A 17,481-nucleotide genomic window follows, 5' to 3' on the forward strand; every position below is an offset into this window, starting at 1 on the left:
TAACACATATTCCTGTATATCAACACGCTCACAGTAACATACATACATGTTCATAAAACTGCCTGATCTCCCTGGCCGGCCGAGCACCGCAACGCAATGCATGCATCATTTATCAGCTTTTGACCTCTCTATGGTGTTCGCCTGATAACTTCAGGACATCCCTTCAGCTCTCCCATTACCTCCCAATGCAAATTGGAGAATAAACAAATGGAAAGTATCTGGGGCAACACTCGTTTGTGACTAACAGGAACGGAGTGACAGAAGAAACTCAGCGGAACAAGAGGCAGTTGGACCCTTGGATGCTGGGAACAAACTGCCCCAGCTTCTCATCTCAGCTGAGGGCAGGCATACAGTGGGGAATTAGCCAGCTTGAAGAAATTGAGGTAGAAGGCGGGACAGAACAGTAACCAAAGCTTAAAACTTTCCAATGAAATGTACTTTTGCATTTAGTCCTATTTTTTAAAGGAAGAATTGCCTTGACAGATTATATTGTTTTATATATATTTGTTTGCTTACTTAAGGACAGGTAATATTTTTACTATTGTCTTGAAAGTAGTATTTAATTTTACTGCTTCTGTAGAACCCAAAACGATTCACTCTTTCATGATATATCACTGTCTCTTGCAAAGGGTAAGGATCGGCTTTTTAAAGAGCAGAGATTTCACAGTTAGTGCTTCCATAAAGCAGTGTTTAAACTGCCAAATACAGCTTAAAAAATAAATTTTCATCCTCCTCCAACATCTCAAATTCACCAGGATTGTGTGCTGTGGGTAGAAGTGGAGGAGGAAGGGAAGGGCGGTGGTGAGGAAGAGTTGAAAGGCCAGGAGTTCTGAGGTTACAAATATACAGTACAACAACCCGAGGTCACAACCAATGCTGAGACAGCAGCAGCACTCCAGGTTGAGGGGCAGACCTCAGAATGCTTGGAGTTTCTGTTCACACATGCTTTCTTCCCTCCCCGCCCTCGAATCCAGCCAGCAATGAAATCCTTCAAACCACTTACAGTTAGGAAAGCTCAAGACATTCCACAAGTTCCTGGTTTTGACATAGTTAAAAATAACAGAAAATAAAAAGGGATCTCACAGAATTTATAGTTCTAGAGCTGTGGAATAGAATCAATAAATATAGAATGATGATGATATTTAGCTCTCACACAGAGCTTTTAATGTTCAAAGGACACAATAAACAAAAACTAATTTTCACTGCAGTGTTGTGAAGAAGTATATAAGTATTATCTTCATTTTATGACTATAGGACCCGAGACCAGCCCACAGAAGCCAAAAAGGAACCTTGGAAAATGGCCTCCATGGGCTTTGTGGGTGTAGTTGGTTTAGTCTTTCCTCCAGTTTTCTTTTTTCTCTTGTCACCTGGACATTATTGTTAGTTTAACACTCTTTGAAATTCAGTTTTACAACACTGATAGCTTCTAAATATGTATGTATATCTGCTCACCAGATGCAAGGCAGGCCTCTGTAACAGATATGGGACAGGCCTGGATTGGAATCCCAGCTCTGCTCCCTCCTCTGTGTCCTTGGCTAACATTCACTTTTCTCATCAGTTACATGGTGAGCCATTACAACTTCCCTTTCCTCCTAGCCACTAAAACTAAGGACTTCCCTTCCATATTTCAGCCACCCCCTGAAGTTTTCCAGAACCCCCTTTCTCTATTCTCCCTTTGTGGGCTCTGTGTCCCCACCCAAATCTCATCTTGAATTGTAATCCCCATAATCCTCACATATTGAGGGAGGGACCAGGTGGGAGGTGACTGGATCACGCGGGCAGTTTCTCCCATGCTGTTTTCATGATAGTGAGTTCTCATATGGTCTGATGGTTTTATAAGGCAGTTCTCCCTGCTCTTGCTATCTCCCTCTTGATGCCATGTGAAGAAGGTCTTTGCTCCCACTTGACTTCTGCCATGATAGTAAGTTTCCTGAGACCTCCCCAGTCATGTGGAACTGTGAATCAATTAAACGTCTTTTCTTTATAAATAACCCAGTCTAGGGCAGTTTTTGATAGCAGTGTGAAAACAGACTAATACAACTTCTTTGCTAATACACCCCAGAACCTATTAATTGAAAGAGAGATAGCACAAGTTAGAGACTGATCCCAAACTGGGCTGTGCCTCAAAATTAGTTGGAAGGCTTGTTAAACCCACCAAGGTCCCAGCCCCATCCCTAAAGATTCTGACCCCATAAGGGCCCTAGAATTTTGTTGTTATTATTTTGTTTCATTTCATTTTCAAATACCCAGGTAATTTTGATGCAACCCAGAAGACTATATCAGCAACCAAATCGCTCTTAGCACCCTTAGCTCCAGGGTTAAGGACCCGCTAGGAGGTTTCCAGCATAATGTTGCCTTCTATCTTATCACCCTCCCTGACTTTGGAAAGCCTGAGGTCAGCCTTTCCAAATCAGTGTGCCTCATTTCTAACCCTTGTTCTCTATTTGAAATGAAAGGAAGCAGAGTGATGTTAAGAACAACCTTGAGGAGGAAGAAGAAAGGGGAGAGAACAAGGGCATTACTTTTGCAAGGGGAAGAAGACTCCTGTGTTAGTGCTAGGACTTGCATGCCCTGGAAAACCAATCTTGTCTTCTTTGTTTGTTCATACGATTTTACCTTTTAAAATTTAGCAAATACGTTTTGAGTGTGCATTATATGCTGGGCACCATCAGGAGCATCAAGGAAACAATGAATGAGATGGAGGCTGCCCACAAAGTGCTCACAGACTAAAGGAGAAGAGAGAGAAAAACCACAAACTAAAACATGATCTTATAAGTACATATGCTGGCCGGGCATGGTGGCTCACACCTGTAATCCCAGCACTCTGGGACACGGAGGCGGGAGGATCACTTGAGGCTCGGAGTTTTGAGACCAGCCTGAGCAACATGGCGAAACCCCATTTCTACTAAAAATACAAAAATTAGCCAGGTGTGGTGGCTCATACCTGTAATCCCAGCTACTCGGGAGGCTGAGGCAGGTGAATCGCATACACCTGGGAGACAGAGGCTTCAGTGAGCTAAGATCGAGTCACTGCACTCCAGCCTGGGTGATGAAATGAGACCTCATCTCAAAAAAAAAAAAAAAAGGACATATGCTGAAGAAAACACATATGGATTGGGAGCACAGAGGAAGGAACAATTAGGATAAGGGAACAGAGAAGTCATAGTGGATAAGATGTCACATTGAGAGGGACGTGAAAGTTAAATTCATGAGAGATGGAAAGGCATGTAAATCAGAGAGAAGGTATGAGCAAAGATCCTGAAGCATGAAAATGCCCAGATCCCTAACATCTGTCTTAAACCATTAGCCCACCCAAGACAGGACAAGGCCTTGCTACTTGAATGGAAGAAGCACACAACCGTGAGAACATTCTCAGGTTTACCTAACTTATTTTTCTTCAAACTCTCATGTTTTCAAACCAATTTTCAGCATCACATTGAAATTTCAGGGAAACAATTTCAGCACTTTCATTTAAGATTCTGCTTTAGTAATATTCACTAAATAATTATATAATTGAGTCGTTAATGATTTCCTAGAACTCCCCAATTTTGTGACTTGCTTTGCTGCTATTTGTGTTGGGTAATTCCTTATACATTCCTTAGAGGTTAGTAGTATCCCTGTCATTTTATAGATGAGGAAACAGGCATGGAAAGTTGGAGACTTTTCTAAGTTTACAAGTATCAAATAAAAATCAAATTAACTATCTGACAATATATTCCATTTAAGTATACAGAAAACTTGTGTGAATAAACTTTAAATGAAGAGTTAGAAAGTTGGATTTTCATTTTATTACTACTATAATCTCACTGAAGAAAATCTCTTAACCTTTTGAACCTTATTTCTGTCATTTGTAAAATGGAGTTAATAATAGCTGCCTTGGATCCTCTTCTCATAAACCTTGAAAAGGTATATGAGATAACTTTGATGTGATGCTTTGCGTGCAGAAGCAGAGCACAAAATAAATACAAGGTATGGCTTTTATCACTGGAAGTTAAATGACACAGCTAGGCTGCAGCGTCAAATGGATAACATAACCATTTTTTTAAAAAAGAATAACAGGTAGTTTCCGATATAAGTAACAAGAAGCGGGAAATTATTTTTATCAGCTGACTTTACCTATTTTAAAAGGAGAAATAAAAACATTAAATGTAGAATTATCATATGATCCAGCAATGTCACTTCTGGGTGTATACCCAAAAGCAGTGAAAGCAGGGACTTGAACAGTTATTTGTAGACCATATTTTAGCAGCATTACTTACAATAGCCAAACGATGGAAATAACTCAAATGTCCATTGACAAATGAATGGACAAACACAATGTAATATAAACCACATTGGAATATATGACGCAATATCATTCACCGTTAAAATGAAAGCAGATTCTGATACATGCTACAACATGGATGAATCTTGAGGACATTATACTAAGTGAAAATGAAACAGTCACAAAAAGGCAGATTCTGTAGGATTCCACTTATATAAGGCACCTAGAGTAGCCATAGAGACAAAAATAGAATGGTGGTTGCCAGGAGGTCAGGGAGAGGAGAAGGAAGGGTTAGTGTTTAATGGGTATGGAGTTTTAATTTGGGGTGATGAAAAAATTCTGTAGATGGATGGTGGTGAGGGTGGCAGAACAATGCGAATGTACCTAATGCCACTGAACAGCATGCTTAAAAATGGTTAAAATGGTAAATTTTCTGTTATGTGTATTTTATCCCAATAATAATACTAATAATAATAAATCTAACTCACAAAAAGGAGGAAGAGAAAAGCCCACACTGAACTCAGAGTTTAGAGATCTAAATCGGCTTCCAGCTTAATTTCACTGTTACATATCTTGGATAAGATACATAGGTTCTCCTATGTTTCATTTCTATTATATAAAGACAATAGTACCTTCTTTACATGTTGTAAGGATTAAATATACATAAAACATTCCATAAACTCTGACTTCTATAAAATATAAAATATTGTATTCTATCTTACCATTTTGGGAAGTGAACAATTTTAGAAACAAAGGAACCTGAGATTCAAAGAAGGCTGTGAGTGGCAGAGCCTGGTCTGGGACTGAAGGTTCTTGCATACACTCCAGCACAGCCTGCTGCCTTTCTTATTGCTTTGTTTTCTTGGGAAAGCAAAACAAAGTGAAGCCAGCCCCAAGTAGCCTGCCACCACCATCTGACTTACTGGTCCTCATACAAATTCTTCTCAGGTTGGCAGTACCAGGAATTTAATGATAGACTGAGGAGAAGAAGAAACATTAGTTTCTGTGGGGACACTTGGAAAAAACTCTCCTCCTGTTTACCTGGATTCTATTTTATTCCATAAATTATGTCATTAATTCATCCCAGTTGACCTACCTCAGTTCATTTAATTTATCATCCTGCAAAATGTTCTTAATGTCTTGGTTCCTAAGGAAAAAGTTTTGGGAGTGGAGAGGGGAAGATGTTCAGCCTTCTCAGTGCTGAAGCTGGGAGAAGGGCAGGATTAAGTGTGACCCGTCACCTCTCGCTTTGGCCAGAACAGTCCCCTGTCAGTCAGCCACAGGGTCAAGAGACTGCGTAAAGCTCCACACCTGCACTCCTCATCTCCTTATCCCCATGGCAGTATAAGCCATAGCAGGTTTCATGTTCCAACTCATGTTCCAAAGGAGCAGCTTTCAATTTCTAGGGAGTCGGGGTAAAGTAGGACATTTGGCACCGATGAGAGATATAATTGCGTGTGTATGATACTCTTTTACTCATTAACAATGGTAACAGGAGCTGCTAAAAATCTTACAGAACGAGATTCATTTTTTAAAAGAGTCTTTACAAATAGATCCTGAGTCCATTTTGTGGAATCTCTGGCTGAACTTACACAAAGGATTTAAGTCTGTTTTCCCAGCACTGAGTCTGCATGGGTGAGGACGCAAGCCAGTCTGCTTAGAGACCTTGGAGATGAAAGGCCCAGCCAGGACAGCCAGCCAAACCCACTGGAAGCTGGCCCTGCCACAAATGTAGCCAAAGGTTGGATTATTCCTGCTAGAATTTTCTTTTTCTGAGGACTGGAATGCCATAGGAATAAGAAGTCCTGGTGAAGACAAGTCACCTGTAACCTATGTCACCACTAAGAATTAACCATCATTTTCATCATCCCTGTTGCAAAATTGTCATTGAACATATGAGGATAGGTAATATACTAGATATTTACAAGTTGATGCTGCCAACCAAAAAATAAACAAACAACAACAAAATAGATTGCTGGGACTACAGACATGCACCACCATGCCCGGCTAAATTTTTTTGTATTTTTTGTAATTTTTTTTGTATTTTTAGTAGAGACAGGGTTTCACCATGTTGACCAGGCTGGTCTCAAACTCCCGACCTCAAATTATCTGCCTGCTTTGGCCTCCCAAATTGCTGGGATTACAGGTGTGAGCCACCGTGCCTGGCCTGTTGCACTGCACACCTCTTATGAGGCTCTAATGCCTAATGATCTGTCACTGTCTCCCATCACCCCCAGATGGGATGGTCTTGCTACAGGAAAACAAGCTCAAGCCTCCCACTGATTCTACATTATGGTGAGTTGTATAATTATTTCATTATATATTACAATGTAATAATAACTAAAATAAAATGCACAATAAATTTAATGCACTCGAATCATCCCGAAGCCATCCCCCGCTCCTCAGTGATTCATGGAAAAATTGTCTTCTTTGAAACCACTCCTTGGTGCCAAAAAGGTTGGGGACTGCTCCTCTATACTGTAGTCAACTAATGTAACAGTATCCTAAATCCTGTTAACCCTTAACATAATCCTATTTCAACTTCCATTTACCTTGTTAAATCTGTAAATTCACATTGACTCTCTTTTAATTTTTTAAAATTAAAATTGAATTGGTGGCTTACATAAAACATTCACCCACATAAACCACATTCTGGGCCATAAAACACACCTAAACACATTTAAATGAGTAATGAGTAGAAATCATACAAAGTATGCTCTCAGACTAGAGTGGAATTAAATCTGAAATCAGTAACAGAGAGATAGTTATAATATTCCAAAATATTTAGATATTAAATGACATACTTCTAAGTAACAGATGAGTCAAATAAGAAGTCTCAAGAGAAATTTTAAAATATTTTGCACCAAATGAAAATTAAAAATACAACTTATCAAAATTTGTGGGATCCAGCAAAAGCAATAATTACATGGAGATTTATAGTACTGAATGCATATATTAGAAAAAATGGAGGCCAGACACAGTGACTTATACCTGTAATCTCAGTACTTTGGGAGGCTGAGGTGCGCAGGTCACTTGAGCCCAGGAGTTCAAGACCAGCCTGGGCAACACGGTAAAACCTCATCTCTACTAAAAATACAGAAACTAGCTGGGGCAGTGGTGCACACCTATAGTCTCAACTACTTGGGAGGCTGAGATGTGAGGATGGTTGAGTCTGGGTGATGCAGGTTACAGTGAGCCAAGATTGTGCCACTGCACTCTAGTCTGGATGACAGAGCCAAACCCTGTCAAAAAAAAAAAAGAAAGAAAGAAAGAAAGAAAGAAAGAAAGAAAGAAAGAAAGAAAGAAAGAAAGAGAAAAGAAAAGAAAAGAAGAAGGATCTAAAATCAATAGTCTAAGTTTCCACCTTAGGAAACTAGAAAAAGAAAGCAATTTATACCTAAAGCAACAACAACAACAAAATAATAAAAATTAAAGCAAAAATCAATGAAATTGAAAACAGGAAATCAATAGAGAAATTAATGAAACTAAAAGCTGGTTCATTGGAAAGATCAATAAAACAGACTAGCCCAGCTAACCAAGAATAAAAGAGAAAAGACATAAATTGACAATATCCGAAATGAAAGAGAGATCATAACTACTGATCCCATGGACATTAAAATGATAATTAAGGAATAGTATTAACAACTCTATGCCCATAAATTTGATCACTTAGATCAGATGGACTAATTCCTTGAAAGACCACAACTACCAAAACTTACATAGGAAGAAATAGATAATCTGAATAGTCCTATATAACATGTGTGTATACATAGGACTATCCTGAACTTTGTTATGGAGGGAGAGAGACAGACAGAGAGAGAGAGAGAGAAGAGACTGATTGATTATAAGGTTAGCTCACAGAATTATGGGGCCTGGTAAGTCCAAAATCTGCAAAGAGGGGAAGAAGGCTAGAGACCCAGGAAAGTTGATGCTGCCATTCTAGTCTGATTGTCATCTGACATAGAACCAGGAAGAACCAGTGCTGCAGGTGAGATCCAAAGGCAGTATGATGAAGAACTCTCTCTTGCTTCAATTAGGGTAGGCAGTTTTTTTGTTCTATTCAACCCTTCAGCTGATTAGATGATGCTTTGGAGGACAATTTGCCTTCCTTAAAGTTCATAGATGTAACTTTAATCTCATTAAAAACACTTTCATGAAAACACTCAGAATAATGTTTGAACAAATATCTGGGCATACCATGATCTAGCCAAGTTGACACATAAAATTAGCCATCACAGACTGTATCTACTAAAGAAATTAAATCAATAACCAATAACTGAAAAAAAGAAAGCACCAGACACAGATAGTTTCACTGCAAATTCTATCAAATATTTAAGGGATAAATAACACCAGTTCTGTACAATCTCTTCCAGAAACTGAAAGTGAAGGGAACACTTCCTAGTTTATTTTATTAAGCCACCATTTCCCTAATACCAAACCAGATAAAGACATTACAAGTAGGGAAAACTACAGACTAATATATTTCATAAACATAGATGCAAAACTTCTCAACAAAATATTAGCAAATCATATCCAACAATATATATAAAAAATTATGTATCACAAGCAAGTGGGATTTATAGCAGGTATGCAAGGCTGCTTCAACATTTGACAATCATTTCATCTAACTAATTACATTAATAGGCTAAAGATGAAAAATTATATGGTCACATCAGCTGATGCAAAAAAAAAAACTTGACAAAATACAACACCTACTCAAAATAAAAACTCTCAGAAAACTAAGAATAGAGACAGCTTCTTCAACTCGATAAAGAACATCTATTAAAAAAAATATGGCTAACATCATACTTAATGATGAGAAACAGATTACTTCTCCCTAGGACCAGATCAAGACAAAAATGTCTCCTCTCCTATTCAACATCTTACTGGAAGTCCTAGAAAATGCAGTAAGACAAGAAAAGGAAATAAAAGATACACAGATTGGGAAAGGAGAAATCAAATTTTTTTTTGGCAGATGACATGATTGACTATTTAGAACATTCCAAAGAATTGATAACAACAAAAAAATCTTAGAGGTAATAATCTGATTTTTAAATCAGCAAACTTTCTCAAAAGAAGACATATAGGCCAGGCACGGTGGCTCATGCCTGTAATCCCAGCACTTTGGGAGGCCAAGGCAGGCAGATAACTTGAGGTCAGGAGTTCAAGACCAGCTTGGCCAAAGTAGTGAAACCCCATCTCTACTAAAAATACAAAAATTAGCCAGATGTGGTGGTGGGCACCTGTAATCCCAGCTACCTGGGAGGCTGAGACAGGAGAATCGCTTGGACCCGGAAAGCAGAGGTTGCAGTGAGCTGAGATCATGCCACTGCACTCCAGCCTGGGCGATAGAGCAAAACTCCATCTAAAAAGAGGAAAAGAAAAGAAAAGAAAAAAGACATACAGATGACAAACAGGCTTATGAAAATGAGATATCATCTCACCCAAGTTAAAGTGTCTTTTATCAAAAGATAGGCAATAATCAATGCTGGCAGAAATGTGGAGAAAACAGAACCCCCATACACTGTTGGTGGGAATGTAAATTAATACAACCATTGTGGAGAACAGTTTGGAGGTTCCTCAAAAAACTAAAAATAGAGCTACCATATGAGCCAGCAATCCCACTGATAGGTTTATATCCCAAAGAAAGGAAATCAGAGTATTGAAGTGATTTCTGCACTCTCATGTTTATTGCAATACTATTCACAATAGCCAAGATTTGGAAGCAACCTAAGGGTTCATCAGCAGATGAATGGATAAAGAAAATGTGATAAACATACACAACGGAGTATTATTCAGCCATATAAAGGAATGTGATCCTGTCATTTGTAAGAACATGGATGGAACCAGAGGTCATTATGTTAAATAAAATAAGCCAGCACAGAAAGACAAATTTTGTATGTTCTCACTTATTTGTGGGAGCTCAAAATTAAAACAACTGAACTCATGGAGATATGAAGTGAAGGGTGGTTACCAGAGGCTGGGGCAGGTACTAGGAGGTGTTGGGGAGGGAGGATGATTAATGAGTACAAAAAATAGAAAGAATGAATAAGATCTAGCTTCTGATAGCACAATAGAATGGCTACAGTCAATAATAATTTCATTGTACATTTAAAAATAACTAACAGAGTATAATTGGATTCTTTGTAACACAAAGGATAAATGCTTGAGGTGATGGATACCCTATTTACCCTGATGTGATTATTACACATTGTATGCCTGTATCAAAATATCCCATATAGCCCATAGCTATATATACCTACTATATGCCCACAAAAAATAAAATTAAAAAAAAATGAAAATGGGCCAAGATCTGTACAGACATCTCACCAAAAAAGATATAAAGACAGCAAATAACTGTGTGAATAGATAGATGTGCAACATCATATGTCATTAGAAAACTGCAAATTCAGACAACAATGAGATATCCTACACACCTATCAGAATGGCTAAAATCAAAACAATTGGCAGTACATGGGACTCTTATTCATTGCTGGTGAGAATATAAAATGATACAGCCACCTTGAAGACAGTTTGGCAGTTTCTTACAATACTTGACATATTCTTACCATATGATCCAGTAATCATGCTCCCAAGTATTTACCCAATTGAGTTGAAAACTATATCCACACAAAAAGTTGTGCATGGATGTTTATAGCAGTTTTATTCATAATTGCCCAAACTTGGAAGCAACCAAAATGTTTTTCGGTTGGGAATAAATAAACTGGTATATTCATACAATGGAATATTATTCAGCAATAAAAAGAAAGGCACTATCAAACAATGAAAATACATGGAGAACCCCTAAATGCATATTGAAAGAAGCCAGTTTGAAAAGACTATTTGCTATATGATTCCAACTAAATGACATTCTAAAAAGGCAAAACTACCAATACAATAAAAAGATCAGTGGTTGCCAGGGGTTTAGGGGGAAGAGGGGAGAGGCAAGTAAAGGAAGGGTGGTAAAACTTTTGTATGATGTTGCACTGGTGAATATACAACAAGATGTGTTTGTCAAAACCCATAGAACTGTACAACATAAAGCTTACCCTTATGTTAACATAGAACATAAACCTTAATGTAGGCATACTAAAAACATCATTTTGGAGGTTGATGATCCTAGAAAAGAATGAAGACTGTGACAAGAGAATCCATCTGAATTACAAAATGTGCAAAATAACCTCACTGAAGGGGCTGGGGAAAAACGTATTGACCTAAGTAATTTCAGAAATGAACCCAGTCTATAAAACTGAAGGCAAAAAAACCTGCACATAAACACTGTCCTCTAGTTGATACCATTGCCTCCCATGGGAGCACAGGTTAACAATTCTGACATTCCTATATATGTATACTGGAACTGAACAATTAAGTAACTCAATGGCAGGTGATGAAAGCCAAGTTTCTCACTGTTGGGGTGGAAGCTTTTAGATACACAAGAGAGGAGGTTATAATGATCCATGTGGTAATAGATTAGAGTGGTGACATCAGTAAGAACTCATGTGTAACTTAATATATATCCAAATGATTACACAAATAAACACTTACAGATATGTTTATATACATAGTTAGTACACACACAAACAATCTGACACTTTGTTGGCTGAGAGGACCTAAAGGAAACAACACCCCAGTAGCAATGAGCACACATAGGTCCCAGATCTTGGTTTCTAGTACCATTCTCTGATTAAAAAGAACAGGGCTTATTGAAAAAATGGCTGATTCTAGGACTTGGGCAGGAAATACATGAGTCAGGAATACCTTGTAGTGCTAGAAAGTAAGAAAGTACTCAAAAAGGAAAAAACAAACAAACCCTAATGATGGCAGTGTGTTGAAGTGACATAGGCACCAACCGAAGAGCTCTCAATGACCAAAGCCTGAATAATTTGGGCAATATGATAAATGAAGTACTATAGGATTGTAACTCAAAGTATAAAATAAATATCCATGAGTCCATAGTGATCCAAATAAATGATTGGATAAATTAATGATTGAGGAAGAAGAGACAAGTCTGTGAAGAATTCCAAATAAATTAGGTAGATACTTCATCCTAATATAGGGGGAGCATTACTCACCACTCCTGGAATATAGGATGCACATATTGTCTTCCCTCCAAAGAGTGCAGTATAGAAAGATAAATCGAAAAGAGTAACTTCGCAGTGGAGAAAAACTGAAAAACACTACTTGAGTTAGATGATTGAGGTCAATATCAACAGTCATATTAAGAAATCATGTAGATAGTACAAGATGATTAAAAGGTATTTTAACTTTGTGACCTTCCTTCCAAAAACTGAAACTATCTAATTATGAGAAAAACACTAGACAAGTTCCCATTAAGGAGCATCCTACTGTAATCCTGACCAATACCTCTCAAAGCTGTCAAGGTCATCAAAAATTAGGTAAGGCTAAGAAACTCACAGCCAAGAGAAGCCTAAGGAGACATAGAACTAAATGTCAGGTGGTATACCGAAATAAGAAAAGGATATTAGGTCAAAAAATAATAATGTTCCAGTATTGGTTCATTAGTAGTAATTAAGGTACCATACTAATGTAAGAGATTAATAACAGAGGAAAATGGGGTGAGGACTCTCCATATGAGAGCTTTCTGTCCTATCTCCTCAATTTTTTTGTAAATCTAAAACTCCTCTAAAAAACTACATCTACTTTTCTTAAAAACAGTTAGAAATTGAATTATTGGCTTTTAAGTGTCAGCTCTTTCTCCTTTCTTTAATAATGGAATCTAACATCATTAAAAGTAGAAGAGTTATCTTTCCAGTGTCCTACGTGGTATCCCTCTTTAAGTATGAGATCACCTGATCTAATCTCTAATAATATTAAAGCAAGGTCAGAGCTTTTGGCCGTAAATGAAAAATCCTACATCAAAAATTTTACATTTTGAGGGTAGGAGAAAGAAGAGATATGGGAATTCTAATATTGGAGGACTTCAAGATTTCAAACACATAATTTATAAAGTTAAAATCCAATTTAAAAACCACCACTGTGGCATTTTCCAAGATGTTAGCATCATCATTCTTTTGCAGAAGTAAAGAAAATGAAAAGGACTTCAAACTCAACTTCCAAGTGCATGGAGAACACTATTACATTTGAATAAGCTCCATCGAACTTGCTCAGTTTTAGCATGCTTGCCAAGTACCTATTCTCCAGGCTTTTCAGTTGGATGTGATTGTGGCTAACCTGGGGCTCTTAGGAAATGACTGCCCCATTGTGCAAAGGTGAAAACGAAGTCCAGTGGATGTGTGAATGCTACGTCAGGCTGTTGCCCCTGTGCTTTGTAGGATGGCAGATCCTTAAGAGAAAAAAACAAACAAAACAGAAATCTTCCACTCTTTATGTGTATAAACTAAGGCTCAACAGGTATAAAAATTAACCCAATTTCACAGAGTTAATTAGTATTATAGTAACAATTCTTGGTTCATGATGCAAGATCACTATTTCTGACACCTAGCTCAAGAGCTATGTTTCATTACCACACTATCTCCTGGTGCCTGAACTCCAGATAGTTATTTAATTAATGTATGCTGCTGTGTTGACTCCCCTAATATTATACTCACAAGCATGTATGGGTATGCCTCATTTGGTTGTGCTTTGCTTTATTGCACTTTGCAAATATTGCGTTTTTTATAAATTGGAGGTTTGTGGCAAACCTGTGTCAAGCAAGCCTATTGGCACCATTTTTCCAACAGCATGTGTTCACTTCATGTCTCTGCATCATATTTTGGTAATTCTTGCAATATTTCAAGTGTTTTTTCAATGTTAGTATATCTATTATGGTGATCTGTGCTCAGTGATCTTTGGTGTTACTATTCTAATTGTTTTGGCCTGCCACAAACTACACCCATGTAAGACAGTGAACTGAATCGATAAATGTTATGTGTGTCCTTGACTACTCCACCACCTGTTCCCCATCTCTCTCCCTCTCCTCAGGTCTCCCTATTCTTGGACATTCAACAATAGTGAAATTGGGCTAATTAGTAATCTATAAGTGTTCAAGTGAAGGAAAAATTGAACATCTCTCATTTTAAATCAAAAGCTGGAAATGATTAAGCTTGGGGAAGAAGGCACATCGAAAGATGAAATAGGCTAAAAGCGAGACCTCTTATGCCAAACGGTTAGTCAAGTTGTGAATGCAAAGAAAAAGTTCTTTAAGGAAATTAAAAGTGCTATTCCAGTGAAGAAACAAATGCAAGAAAGTAAAATAGGCTTCTTGATGATAAGAGAGAAAGTTTGAGTGGTCTGGATAGAAGATCAAGCCAGCCACAACATTCCTTTAAGACAAAGCCTAATCCAGAACAAGGTCCTCAATCTCTTCAAATCTATTCAGGCTGACAGAGGTGAGGAAGCAGCAGAAGAAAAGTCTGAAACTGGCAGAGTTTCGTTCATGAGACTTAAGGAAAAAAAGCTGTCTCCATAACATAAAAGAGCAAGTACTGATGGAGAAACTGCAACAAGTTATTCAGAACATCTGGCTAAGATAATTGATGAAGGTAGCTACACTAAAGCACAGATTTTCAATGTACAAAACAAACTTTTATTGGAGGAAGATGCAATCTAGGGCTTCAATAGCTAGAGAGAAGTCAGTGCCTGGATTCAAAGCTTCAAAGGACAAGCTGACCATCTTGTTAGGGGCTAATGCAGCTGGTGACTTTAAATTGAAGCCAATGTCCATTTGCCATTTCAAAAATCTTAGGGCCCTTAAGGATTATGTTAAATCTACTCTACCTGTGATCTGTAAATGGAACAACAAAGCCTGGATGAGAACACATCTGTTTACAGTGTGATTTACCAAATATTTTAGTTTCCCAGCAGTTGGGACCTACAGCTGAGGAAGAAAAGATTTATTTCAAAATATTACTACTCATTGACAATGCACCTGGTCACCCATGAGCTCTGATAGAGATGTTCAAGGAGATTAATGTTGGTTTTGTGTCTGCTAACAAAACATCCATTCCACAGCCCATGGATCATGGAGTAATTTTGAAAATCTTCCATAAAGGATCCACCATTCTAGATGCCATTAAGAATGTTCATTATTTATATGAGGAGGTCAAAATATCAACATTAACAGGAGTTCGGAAGAAATTGATTCCCACCCTCATGGATGAGTTTGAGGGGTTTAAGATTTAGTCGTTGCAGAAGTGATGGAAATAGCATAAGAACTAGCATTAGAAGTGGAGCCTGAAGATTTGACTGAATTCCTGCAATCTCATGGTCAAACTTCAATGGATGAAGAGTTACTTCTTATGAATGAGCAAAGAAAGTGGTTTTGAGATGGAATCTACTCCTGGTGAAGATGCTGTGAACATTGTTAAAATGACAACAAAGGATTTAGACTATTACATAAACTTAGTAACTGAAGCAGCGTCAAAGTTTGAGAGGATGGATTCCAATTTTTAAAGAAGTTCTCCCATGGATAAAATGCTATCAAACAGCATCACATGCTACAGAGAAATCTTTCATGAAGGAAGAATCAATCAATATGACAACCATCATTGTTGTCTTATCTTAAGAAATTGCCGGCTGGGTGCGGTGGTTCACGTCTGTAATCCCAACATTTTGGGAGGCCGAGGTGGGTGGATCACCTGAGGTCATGAATTCAAGACCAGCCTGGCCAACATTGTGAAACCCTGTCTCTACTAAAGATACAAAAAATTAGCTGGGCGTGGTGGCAGGCACCTGCAATCCCAGCTACTCAGGAGGCTGAGGCAGGAGAATTGCTTGAACTCGGGAGGCAGATGTTGCAGTGAGCCGAGATCACACCATTGCACTCCAGCCTAAGCAACAAAAGCAAGACTCCATCTAAAAAAAAAAGAAAGAAAAAAGAAATTGTCACAGCCACCCCAGCCTTTCGCAACCACCACCCTAATCAGTCAGCACCCATCAACATCAAGGCATGAAGCCTCTACCAGCAAAAAGATTATGGCTCACTGAAAGCTCCAATGATCATTAGCAAGTTTTTAGCAATAATGTATTTTTAAATTAAGGCATGTATATTGCTTTTCTTAAATTTTTTTATTTCCATAGGTTTTCGGGGAACAGGTGGTATTTGGTTACATGAATAAGCTCCTTAGTGGTGATTTGTGAGATTTGGGTGCACCCATCACCTGAGCAGTAAACACTGTTCATTGCTTTCTTAGACATAATGCTGCTGCCACTGTGATATTATACATATGTATATGTGCTTTGCTTTATGTTTGTGTCCATGGTTCCTGGCTTATAACTCCCATAGCCCTTGTTATCCCCACCGCCCCACTTGCTCCCCCCACCCCCCACACACATTTGGTCACAGAAGTCTTCTGTGTTGATTGTTGTGCTGGTGTGAGAGCAAAGAAAAACCACGGTTTGAGGTTTTTCCTAAACACACACTTCATGAACTACAGTATAGTGTAAATATAAGTTTTATATGCACTGGGAGACCAAAATATTCGTGTGACTCTCACTTTATTGCAATACGGTGGTCTAAAAGCAAACCTGCTATACCTCCAAGGTTTACCTGTACTATACACAGAATCCACTTGATACTGCTGATAGTAGAAAAACATTCTCATGGTCTCAACTCATGCAGTCTTTGAGATAATCCCATTTCTGAAAAGAATGTTTAAGCAAGGTAGTCATTATCAGGAGTAATTATACCCTCCTTCCCTGAGAACTATGATTATTAAACAGAAGATGAAAATTTACTCATGATTCAATTTCCCAACATGTCACCAATGTTAGAAAGGTAGTAACAAAAGTATAGGATGAAATTGCATAAAACACCACTTCCTTAAGGCAGAAGCTGTAGTCCTAGCTACTCTGGAGGCTGAGGTGGGAGGATAACTTGAGCCTGGGAGGTCGAGGTTGCAGTAAGCCAAAATCGTAACACTGTACTTCAACCTGGGTGACAGAGCCAGCCCTGTCTCAAAAAAAAAAAAAAAAAAAAAAAGATAGTAAATTTTGGCTGTATAAAAGTATTCAATCCATTATTCAACACACACTTTTTGAATGTCTGCTCTGTGCCAAACTGTTTGCAAAACTGGGAATACAGCATTGAACAATATATACCAGAATAGCTTCCTTCAGGGATTTATGTTCTAATAGAGAAGACACAGTAAACTAGATTATTTTTAAAAAGTAAAATGCATACCAATATGATAAAGGACATAGGAAGAGTTTGGTTGGAATAGAGTAAAACTTTAGGTAGAGAATCCTGGTAAGGTCTC

General features: G+C 38.1%; 1 long non-coding RNA gene across 5 annotated transcripts in view; it reads left to right on the forward strand.

Moving 5' to 3' along the window:
- LOC123573636 (uncharacterized) overlaps positions 1-17,481 on the forward strand; it is a 180,859-nt gene that overhangs the window by 147,267 nt on the left and 16,111 nt on the right. For 4 of the 5 annotated variants that reach the window (XR_012435141.1, XR_010587025.1, XR_012435144.1 and 1 more), the window contains one exon: positions 6,502-6,559. The exons of the other annotated variant lie outside the window; for it this stretch is intronic. This is a non-coding gene — a long non-coding RNA (uncharacterized lncRNA). The remainder of the gene's footprint in view (positions 1-6,501; positions 6,560-17,481) is intronic. 5 annotated transcript variants of the gene reach the window in all.

Source organism: Macaca fascicularis, chromosome 5 (genome assembly GCF_037993035.2).
Source record: "Macaca fascicularis isolate 582-1 chromosome 5, T2T-MFA8v1.1".
Lineage (NCBI taxonomy): Eukaryota > Metazoa > Chordata > Mammalia > Primates > Cercopithecidae > Macaca > Macaca fascicularis.